We start from the raw sequence: 11381 nt of genomic DNA on the forward strand, positions 1-11381 counted from the left end.
CAGCAGTTACATCCTTCTCAATATCATTATACGAGAGTTCAGCAGCTTCAAGAAGCAGACTATCATAGACGAATAGGATTTTGCCGATGATTGTTGAAGCAAAATGAATCCAAACTTCGCTCGGAATATTCTTTTTACCGAGGAATGCTCATTTTCAAGAGAAGGGATGTATAACACTGGCACTTATGGGCGGATGAAAATCCAAATATTATTGGAGTTAGAGGTTCTCAAGAAAAATTTAGTACTAATGTGTGGGCTGGAATAATTGATGATCGCTTGGTAATAGTAATAACTTTAGTGATTTCACTTTAATCTAAGATTTGTAATGTTTGTATTTTTAGATAGGACCTTTTCGTCTTCCTCGACGTCTAAATGGTGAAGATTATTCAGATTTTCTTGAAAACAATCTTCCGGAATTATTAGAAGACATCGATTTAAACTTGAGGAGACAAATATGGTTTCAGCATGACGGTGTCCCTCCCCAAAATTCAAGGTTAACCCAGCAAGTACTGAATATATGGTATCCGCATAGCTGGATCAGTCGAGGAATGGATTTTTTTCTGTGGAATCAATTTATAAAGACTACATACACCGTGAGCCATTGGACACTTTGGAAGAATTGAAAAACAGACTGCAGGAGTCTATTGCGGCTCTGATATCTGAGATGTTCAAAATAACTTGCTGCGACGAGCAACTCTGTGTATGAAGTGGGTGGAAGGCAGTTTGAACATCTTATGTGAAATTAATTGTTATTAAATACGATGGTTTCTAATAAAGGTTTTTATAGTTTTTTTTTTTGTGATCATGGAATTTCTTTAAAATAACCATCTATCTATGACATTTAGAAACGTCAGTATTGTCAAAAAAAATCATTCAAACTTCGTTAACACTTGGATTTAGATTTTTTACATGGCTCACTTTCAACGACCTTAAGTTCAATTTGAAAAATTGTCTCCTCATTGGTCAATTTTAATAGTCTCTAACTTTTAAACCCTTGAAGCCTGGTCATTTTTTTTTACAAATATGAGTTTCTTTAACGATTCTGTATCTGTCATACAAGGGTATGGCGCCAATTCTGGGACACGCTGTAGAACGATGTGGCGACGAATCACCCTAGGGAACGACCCATTTCCGCTGAAAGGGGTTGCTTCACGATAAATCGAGGGAGGACCTCCCGGTACTCCTTCACGGTACGGTACGGTAATCTGCTCGAACTACCCCTAATAGACGAAAATTAGTGAAGTGAATTCGCTAATGAAGGATAATTACCTCTATCTCGCTAGATGACGAGGGGTTTCTCGACCACGGCAAAACGGTAAACGGTAAAACGGTACGGTAAATCTTCGGGCTCCTCGACGGCCCCGAAGGCTGGCAGCGCCGGACGATAAGCGCCATGGCGTTCGGCAATCCACCTACAGGGATGATTGCGGATCCCGAACGCCACGCACGTGATTCGCAGCTCGCGACTTGCGGCACCTGCCGCCCGCTCGGCGGTCGCCGACCGAGTCCTCTAATTTCCGCTCGCGATCTGGACCTTATTCCGTTGGGCGATAAGGCGTCCCGGTAATTGTACTGACCGCGCATCCCGATGACTACTTCCGGCGATACTACACTTGCGCGCTAAATGACAGATCGTCGATCATGGCGCCGGTTTGTTTACGTTGGACATCACCGATCCGAAAATCCAGATGTTGAAGCGGTAATGTGTCGGTGAGTCCACGCGTAACACACGATAGATGTTGAAGGCTGTTTCCCGCAGGATCTCAAAAGGATGAACACACCAGGATGAAGGAAAAAGGTTGGGGAAAAGAAGAGAAGAAGATAACTTTCCGGCAAGTCACGGGAACAAAAGGGAATCGGAACTAACTTTGCCGTACGGTTACCCGAGCTGAGAAGAAGAAGAGGAAGGATTGAAGGAAAAGGAAAGGAGAAAGAAAAAAAAAGCGAACGATAAATAGATAGGCCGCAGCTAGACAGCCTAGAGTGATTCCAGCCGCCCCAAAACTGGCTGGCACAAAGACTCTACAAAGAAACTCTAAATGAAACGCGAAAGAAACAAAAGAAAACCGAAAGTGAAACTGAAAGCGAAACTGAAAGAAAACTGAAAGTGAACCGATCAACAAAAAATGAACCCTGACCCGATAAACTCAAAATGAATTGACTGACGGCACAAACAACTGAATTATTTCGAAATGAGCGTCCCGAAAAAGGTTACGGCAGGGTGGGCGCGTCGCGATGTCATGTGCCGTGCGTTGTGATGCTTGTTCCTGATCTTCGAACAGCGATCTTATTGTCCCGCGAGCATAAGTAGGACCTCTTGGCCTCCTACTCCGGCCAAAACGAATAGTGGCACTTTGACCTGCTACACAGCATATTATCAAATTACAAAGATGTTATCCATATTCTTCCAGCGAAACGTTTAGGGTACAACCGTTCATGAAATTTTGAAGCAAATCACTACAGGCTTAGAAAAAATTAGTTTTGAAGTCCTATGCGTGGTCTGTGACAATTATTCTGTTAACAGAAAAGCCAAGAGTTTTTTTGTGGCACTCGTGAATTGAAAAACATCTACACTCATCCTGTTGATAATTCAAGACCCCTGTTCGTTATAATAGACTCTGTCCATATTTTAAAAAATATCAGAAACAACTGGATTAACAGAAAACCACAACATACGGTTTGTCAACCTTTCAAGGATGAGGACTGTAAGAGCAAAATAGCATCTTTTGAAACACTGAAAGAGCTGTATAGAATCGAAAAAGACAGCTTGTTAAAGTATGGTACAAACTATGCTTAAAAGCACTATATCCATCAAGCTTGTCAAGAGAAAATGTTGCTCCAGCTTTACAAATTTTTTATTCCAGCAATGTTTCTGCTCTCAATGAGTTTGAGCCATTAAAACATTTGCAACATTTTGAAGACACAGCCGACTTTATAAAATTAATTACAACTTGGTGGTCCATCATTAATTAATGTAAAGACCCCTAAAAAGGCCAACAATTAAAGGATGTCTTTTCTGTACCAATTATAAAAATCAGATAGAATTATTGCGCGACGGGGAGAAAAACAAGTCAGTGCCATAACATCGGCTAGGAGTGCCATTGGTACATACCGCCTATGTTTATATTCTCGCGTAAAAGTTTCCAAGAACATTTTATTCAGATGGACCTGTTGCATTAACACTGTTTTCATCAGCATTTCAAGAGTCATGTACATGTTAGACCATCAACAGAACACAGAGTTTTGTTACTTCTGGACAACTATTCATCACACATAGCTTTTAAGAACATTGAGTATTGCCGAGAAAATGGTATTATTTTGCTAACGGTTCCTCCGCATTGCACATACAAGCTTGCTGTTCTCGCGACTCAACGTCGTAATCGTAATCGTCTCACATAAGTTGTTACGATGAAAAACAAGTGTTGTGATCAAGGTCTTGTTGTTGCAATCCAGGATAATGAGGATGCCAACAACTTAGGAAGAAACCTTGCAGAAACGATTAATTCATTGTCTGCCGTGCTCACCGACATGAAAAAAGTAATCGAGGAGCTGATTAGGGAGAACAAAAAATTTAGACAAGAAATAGAAGCCATGAAGTCCGACAAACAACAAGCGAAAAGCGCAGATTTGGATATGAATGATATGGGTGTGGATGAGGCAATGGATCGCATACGTCGCGCCAATAATATCATCATTCGAGGAATTCCGAAGGCTGGAAGTAATAGTCAAGCTGAGATACAAACTGTCAAGAACCTTATATCATCAGTTGTACCTGATAACAATCAGAAACACTTTATTATGTCTGTAACTATATTTCTAACCCCATATTGGAATGTCATGTGGCATTTTGATTTTTATTGTGAGCGACAGAACTTCTGTCGCAAAAATTTTGAATGTCAGTCATAGTGATAATAAAGCTTAGGCTACACAAGTTTTTTCGAATTGACACTAAAATAACTGACGAAATTCCATGGCCATAACTGTATCTAGAAAGGTCATTTTCAAAATACAAAAATGTATTGGAAAGCAAGAGAAAGTTTTTTGGTTGAAAATATTGATAAACATATGGTTGGTTGTAAATATGATTTGGTAGCAATTCACTCATTTAGTCTGGTGTGGTCTGGTGTGCGGCCGCCGCTGGCAACTGTCAAATGTCGTCAGGTTTTATAATCGAGCATTCTTTTAAGTTTTAATTTGTGTTGTTGTATAGTAAATTATAACTCTTTCCATTCAGACTGTTTCGTTTAGTGTACAGTATATTTTGTGACAAATGGATAAACACGTGATCAAACTTTCTGCGATTGTGATGTTTTTTAAAGATGAGGCAGCACTCATTACTCGAGGAGCAAATTCAGTGGAATCAGGGCATGTAAAAAAATTATGTTTGATGCTGATGTGAGGATTCTTAAACGCTGTGTACAAGCTAGCATGAAAGGTAGACAGTATGATGTTCACGTAAGTAATACAAAGTGTTGTTATATATTTGTACTAATTATAGTGTATGTTGACAGGTAACATTTGACTCTGACTGGACACTGCAAGAAGCTGCCTGCAATTTTCAAAAGGGCAATATCAATGTCACCATATGGCGGCTTTAGCATTGGCTGGACATTATAATGTATCGGTGACCGACAAGTTATGATCTGGGCAAGAACCTACCTTCAAGACAACATCATTTCCACTGGAAGAAACATGAGTGATGAAGAAATAAACCAACTGGCTGAAAAACTACAAATACCGGGTGTAGAATTGGTTTACGAGACATAGGATTTTACATGTAAAAATAAATAGTTTCAATTATTGACTCCCCTAACAATTTTATGGCAAAATAGTTAAAATGAAAGTTAGAGAGAATTAAAATTACTGTCTAATTTCAATCTTAGTTTTGTGCTAACATCTTGTGGTACTGAAAGAAAGGCAAGAAAAGAGTTAACACAAAAATACTAAAAAGTACTACTAGGCATGAAATTTTATTTCTTTCTTTAAATGGTATTATGGAGGATCTTCTTTAAGAAACTTCCAAGCAACATTTGCTTCAGGTTTCCCAGACCGACTAATTTCAGCCATAGAAACAATTCGAAGGATTGGAGAAAAGTTTGAACATTTAATGGAAGATACCTTTTCATTCGTCCTGTAGTCCTGTACGAGTTCATTTGAAGGGCAGATCAAAAGAAAATTAAATAATAGTGAAACCACCCGACAAATAATTTTAGAAATCAAATTTCATTGCTAGTACTGCTTTTTAGTACTTTTGTCTTAACTTCTTTCTTGCCTTTCTTTCAGTACCACAAGATGTTAGAAAAAAACAAAGAGTGGAATTAGACAGTAGTCTTAATTCTCTCTAACTTTCATTTAAACCATTTTGCCATAAAATTATTAGGGGAGCCAATAATTGGATCTCCTTATTTTTAGATGTAAAATCCTATGTCTCGTAAACCAATTCTACACCCGGTATATGAGGGAACAGTTGGTTTTACTTGGCTGCTGATGAAAGAACCACAAGAAGAAAGACCTCTTTTAGTGGATGTTGAAGAAATATTTTTTTGTGAAGAATATTTAAACAGCCAAAACCAAGCGAACCATTTCATACAATCCACGCAAATCGTTTGGGACCCTTGCCCGAAAACCCAAACAATCACAGATATATTCTTGTCATAATCGATGCATTTTCAAAATTTTGTCTGCTTTATCCCCAATCTACCCTCACTGCAGGAGAGACGAAACAGAACTTCATAAGCGTTTCTGACCACTGGATATTCTCTTTTCAAATTAGTGTTCGCGCAAGAGGGACAAACACCTCAAATCCGTACAATCCTCGCTGATTTACCAATTCCGGAATCGAATAAGTACCCGGCGGACCACAATAAAGTTCTCTGTAGATTGAGGGACAACGCCAAAAAGCAAACCGCTACCTTAAACAAGAAAAGAAGAAATAATCAAATGTACAAGGTTGGTGATGCCGTACTATTGAGCAGGGGACAGAGACCCGAAAAGTTCACTTGTGAATTTGTTGGGCCATACGTCATCAAAGCATGGCTGGCTAATGATCGTTACTCACTGCGTAAAGTCGGTGCCAAGAAAACTTTGAAATGTTCCACGGACCAGTTAGGTACATCTTTGGGCCAACGGATTGAACCCCTGATGATTTTGAACACTTATTATCACAAAGTGCCTGTGAGTATTTGACCTCCTCTCTCCTATGTTTTGCCGTGTTAGACGTGTTCACTTGGGAATTGTCAATACACAATTGTTTTGAAAAGCCGTCATTGAACTCTTTGAGTTATACGGATCCTGTGTTTTGAAAAGCCGTTACTGAACTCTCTGAGTTATACGGATCCTGTGTTTTCAAAAGCCGTCACTGAACTCTCTGAGTTATACGGATCCTGTGTTTCCAAAGACGTCACTGAACTCTTTAAGTTATACGGATCCTGTGTTTTGAAAAGTCGTCACTAAACTCTGGGAGTTATATGGATCCTGTGTTTTGAAATGCCGTCCCTGAACTCGCTGAATTACACGGATTATGTTAATCAGATTGCTGGTGCGAGATGTTCTAGTACCTAATGTTTGTTCATCTATTACAGCAAGTGTGGATGATCCAGAAATAGATTGTGTGTTCACCCAGAGTTGCGAACGCGAGTCGTCATCTCCAACCTTTTGAGGATCCCGATGACAAATATAATCGATTTATTTTATTTTGTACTTTTTTGATTTGTTTTATTTGAGTTAGTCGTGATAAAAACAACCTTGTGTTTGAACAACTATTATTAGTCCACGAAGCAGCTTTTAAGCATTCCGAGAGTGGAATGGTGTCAGTCTGGCCGTGTTAAGGCCTTCTTTGGCAAATTCAAAATTGGCGCCTTCTTACGAAGCGCAGTTGCGAGCACTGAGCCATAGGAGGCGGTCCTCGTACACACCGCCTATGCGCACGTGTAGGCGCGCACACAGTTGACACCGGGGCGACGATAGAGAAGTACCGGGAATCACCTGTTTGTCATTGTCTCATTGCACGAAGTACGCATAATCTAACAATATAAAAAAATTACCCTGTATATCTAGTACTAATAATGCGCATTTTATTTACGATTGGATATGTAATCAATAAATGTGTTTTAATTATTTCCTGACTTTTCGTTGCGGTCTGACAGAAACCGAGATTTCCTCTCAATTACTTTATAAATAATAATATGGGTTCTTAGCTGATTATTTAACAGTTCATTTTTTTATGAACAATGAACGGTAAGAAACTTTTAATATTTTCTATACGTTATTTTAATATTGTCTCTTTTTTCTCCTCAGCCCCATTTGTAAAAACAGTCGTGGTCCCCGTCTTACCTCATTCTTTGAGACGTAAAGAGATAGTCATATTAACTGGTGCCCCACCGACCGCAACACCCCCTCCAATTCCAGAGGGTTTCAGCCAGACCGTCAGCCGGGGGTACTGGGTGTCCTATAACCACCACCCACAGGTGGACAATGTGGTGGTTTGGATAACACGAAAAATATAATGCAATAGAATGCAGATCGACAAATCAATATGTGTTTCTGTGATGTTTCTTGTTATTTTTACATCAGTTATTGATGGTGATAGTGATGAACAACGTGTATACGTTATTTAAAATCTCTGAAATTGTTAGAGTTTATGGATCCAAAAAAAAAAATTGAATCCATTGCTTCGTTAGGACCTATAGCGCATGCATTCCCTATTTTTGTGAATGACATGAACGACCTTGATAAAGAATGGAGGTTGCTAAAAGCTTCTCAAATACACAGAAACACCTCGAAAGATGTTATTGAATTTTGGAATGAGGTGAGAGAACAGAGAACGTTGCCACATTGTAGTGTAAGCGTCGAGCGAATTTTTAGCCAAATCAACCTTAACAAAATAAAAATAAGAAACCAATTAAGTGCAGAATCTCTCACCGGTATTCTTCATACCAAAAGATATATTAGTAGCCAAGGAAAGCACTGTTTTGATTATAATATCGATAATAGTGTATTGAAAGGATATAAAAATATCTATCATTTAACTGATGAAAATTGAAATACGTAATTAACATATATACCATTCACGATTATTTCAAATTCGGACTATCTATGAAAATCTGACATTTTAGTTGGCAGTATTGTGATTTGTCATGATAAATCTATTTTAGGTTATAATTCAACGGAACACTGCTCCCAGGTTGTTACATTTTTTACACAATTGAACGCATTAGGAACAATGATCGTAAAATTGTAATTGAAATGAAACATACATATTTGTAGGACAGTTCTGGGTAAATTCTTATTAACTAAATTAATGACGGAATTGACAATATTGCGAATATTTAAAAACGAAACGTCATATGACCTGACGCCAATCTAACAAAAAAATATCATGGCCTGCTGCGTGTTTAAAATAATCGTGAACGGCATATACATGTGTATTCGTCGAACCGTTGATACACATTTTTAATCTGTATCTGGAGCAGGGCACGTTTCCCGATGTTTGGAAAAGTGCAAAGACTGTATCAATTCATAAAGGGGGAAACTCGGCTCAGATTGAAAATTACCGCCCAGTAGCTTTGCTGTCCAACTTTTCGAAAGTTTTTGAAATTGCCATTTTCAACTTCTTGCCTTCGGTCTGGAGAAGTATTATAACACCTTAACAGCACGTCTTCCTAAAAGGTCGTTCTAGTGTAACGAACTTGGTCTGTGTGACTCAGAATGCTTGAACATGAGGGGACAAGTGGATGTAATATATACGGATGTCACCAAAGCCCTTGATAGGGTGGATCACTGTATTTTGCTTCAGAAACTTTCCGAGTTCGGTGTCCATGGACTCCTCCGTAACTGGTTTTCATCCTTTCTCACTGGGAGGCGGCAATTCGTTTCCTATAATGGATTTTCTTCCGGGAAATATTCTCAGGTGTCCGGTGTTCCCCAGAGTTCTATTTTGGGTCCGCTACTTTTCAGTGTATACATTAATGATACAGTTTCCGATTTAAGGTCTCATGCCTTGCTGTTCGCTGGCGATCTAAAGAACTACCAACAAGTAGTCAGCATAGAAGACTGTACCATGCTGCAAGAGGATTTGGAGGCAATTGACAAGTGGTGTAGGCAGAACAACTTCGGGCTGAATATTGGCAAATGCGCAGTGGTCTCTTTTTCTCGAAAGACAGATGGCATCACTTTCGAATACAGTTGTGGCAACACAAATGTCGCACGGCATTCGATTCGAAAGGATTTGGGAGTCTGATTTGACGATAAACTCTGGTTTCACTACCATATGCAGCATGTTATAATAAGCCAAGCTTATAAATCCCTTGAATTTATTCCGCGCAACAGCAAGAGTTTCAAATCGGTAGATGTCCTCAAGACACTGTATTCTTCGATCGTCAGGTCTATTCATCCTTGGTCTGGGGACCATTCTATCTGTATGAGAAGGAAGGGCCTGGAAAGGGTGCAGAGGCGTTTCCTGAGTATCTTTTCTTTACGGTTGAGAGACATTTTCCACCCAGGGGTTCGGATCAGGCAGGGTTGCTTAGGCAATTCAGCTTGGTCTCCCTGCAATGCAGGAGAAATATTGCCAACGCGAAATTTCTCTGTTAATTAATTGTTGGCGAAGTTAACTGTCCGGAGCTATTGGAAAGAGTCTCGTTTTGTGTGCCCAGACTTAACTCGAGAGACAAGTCTAATTTTCTTTTGCCGCGCCCGAACACAAGTACAATGGCCGGGTCACCGATGGTCAGAATGTTCCGCATGGGGAATTCGCTTGCGGAGGAGATTGAACTCTTTAACTGCAACATCAGGGAAGTTACCGATGCGGTGATTGTGTTTTACGGGAGTTTTGTAGTTTTGGTTTTGTCGTTTTGTAATTTTGACGTTTGTTTGTTTTTTTTTTTTTTTTTTTTAAATTTGATTTATAGTTTGGTCCTTTGTAGTTTGGATGATTACTTCCTTTATATTTTCTCCGATCCAATAAGTGGGCCTGGGCCTGTTGGAATCGGAACTTGTTCCAAGGCATAACATTGGCCGAGCCTGTTAGCAGGTAAATTATAACCGGCGCTTCACGCTGCGATAGTGCACCCTTTAGTGGGAACAAGTCATTTGGTACGATTCTGTTTTAAAGTTTACCAGTATTGCTATATAGCAATGTTGTAGTTGCTATGATATGAAGCTGTTGATTGGTTGGATCTATGCAAAATCAATATTGTTCAATAACAATACTGCTAAATTTTGAAACCGAATGGCACTAAGTATTTGTTAGAATTTAGACTGTTTTGTTTATTTATATACAGGGTCTTTTCGAAGTTGAAGCGTTCCTTGTAACACGAGGTACTATACATTATTCTTAAGAATTTTACCCTAAATCTTGTTAGTAAAATGTTTGTATTAACGGAAATAATTGATTGTATATTTTTATTGTTTTCTAAAATTTTGAGTCCGGTCCTGTCTATTTCTCCGCTGTGCTACCGGGTGATCAAAAAGGATTGTTTGAGTTGGCAACACAATTGAGAGCATTTTATTATTCGACTGTTTGCAATACTGCAACCGGATACGTCTTTTGACAGATATTTGACATAAAATCAACAGCGACAAAATTGTAGGTTATACAGGTGTCCCAAAAAAAAAAAAAATACGAGTCCAAAGCTCCCTTATTTATCGGAGGATTTTAATTATCTATACACCAAGTTAATTGTGAATAGGCTACCTAACGGCCTACTAAATTCACGTATAGCTCTAAGGGTTTCAAGGCTAAATTGTCAAAATATTTTTCTATTAAAGTTGTGAAAAAAATATTTTCAGGGCGCCGAAATAATAGTACGTCGACGGACGCCAGAGTAGCGCCATTGTCGGCTCAACCAGCACCTGACGATCTCCACTTTTGGACGCTTTCGGGGCGCTAAAAAATATTTTTTTCACAACTTTTTCGACAGTTTGGGATATTGAATTGTAATCTATCGGATAGTTTGAAAAATCTTTCAACTTTGTTCCAAAAATGGTTTGAATATTTTCATCAGAACAAAAGTTAACAGGGGGTTGAAAAATTAGCATGTAAAATCCTATGGCCAGTCTTAAAAAAACTCACTGTATGTTCTTGTATACTTTATTTTGTATGGAAAGGCAAGTGGATTTTTTAATATTAAAAACTCGAGCAGACACCCAGGAGCTATCACTATCAGCAAACATGTGTGACGAGAACGTCAAGCTTGTGTTGCTATAACACTGTGCAACAAGGGTTTTGTTTATGTACATTTTTCTGCACTAGAAGTAGTAGGCCATGCATTCAAACGCTCCTATGTCATTTGTTTCGCGCTGCTGTCACAAGTTTGGATTTTATTTAAATTTGAATTTCGTGATTATTGGGTCATTATATTTACGAGAACATGACTACAAGG

This window comes from Tenebrio molitor, chromosome 3 (genome assembly GCF_963966145.1).
Source record: "Tenebrio molitor chromosome 3, icTenMoli1.1, whole genome shotgun sequence".
NCBI classification, from domain to species: domain Eukaryota; kingdom Metazoa; phylum Arthropoda; class Insecta; order Coleoptera; family Tenebrionidae; genus Tenebrio; species Tenebrio molitor.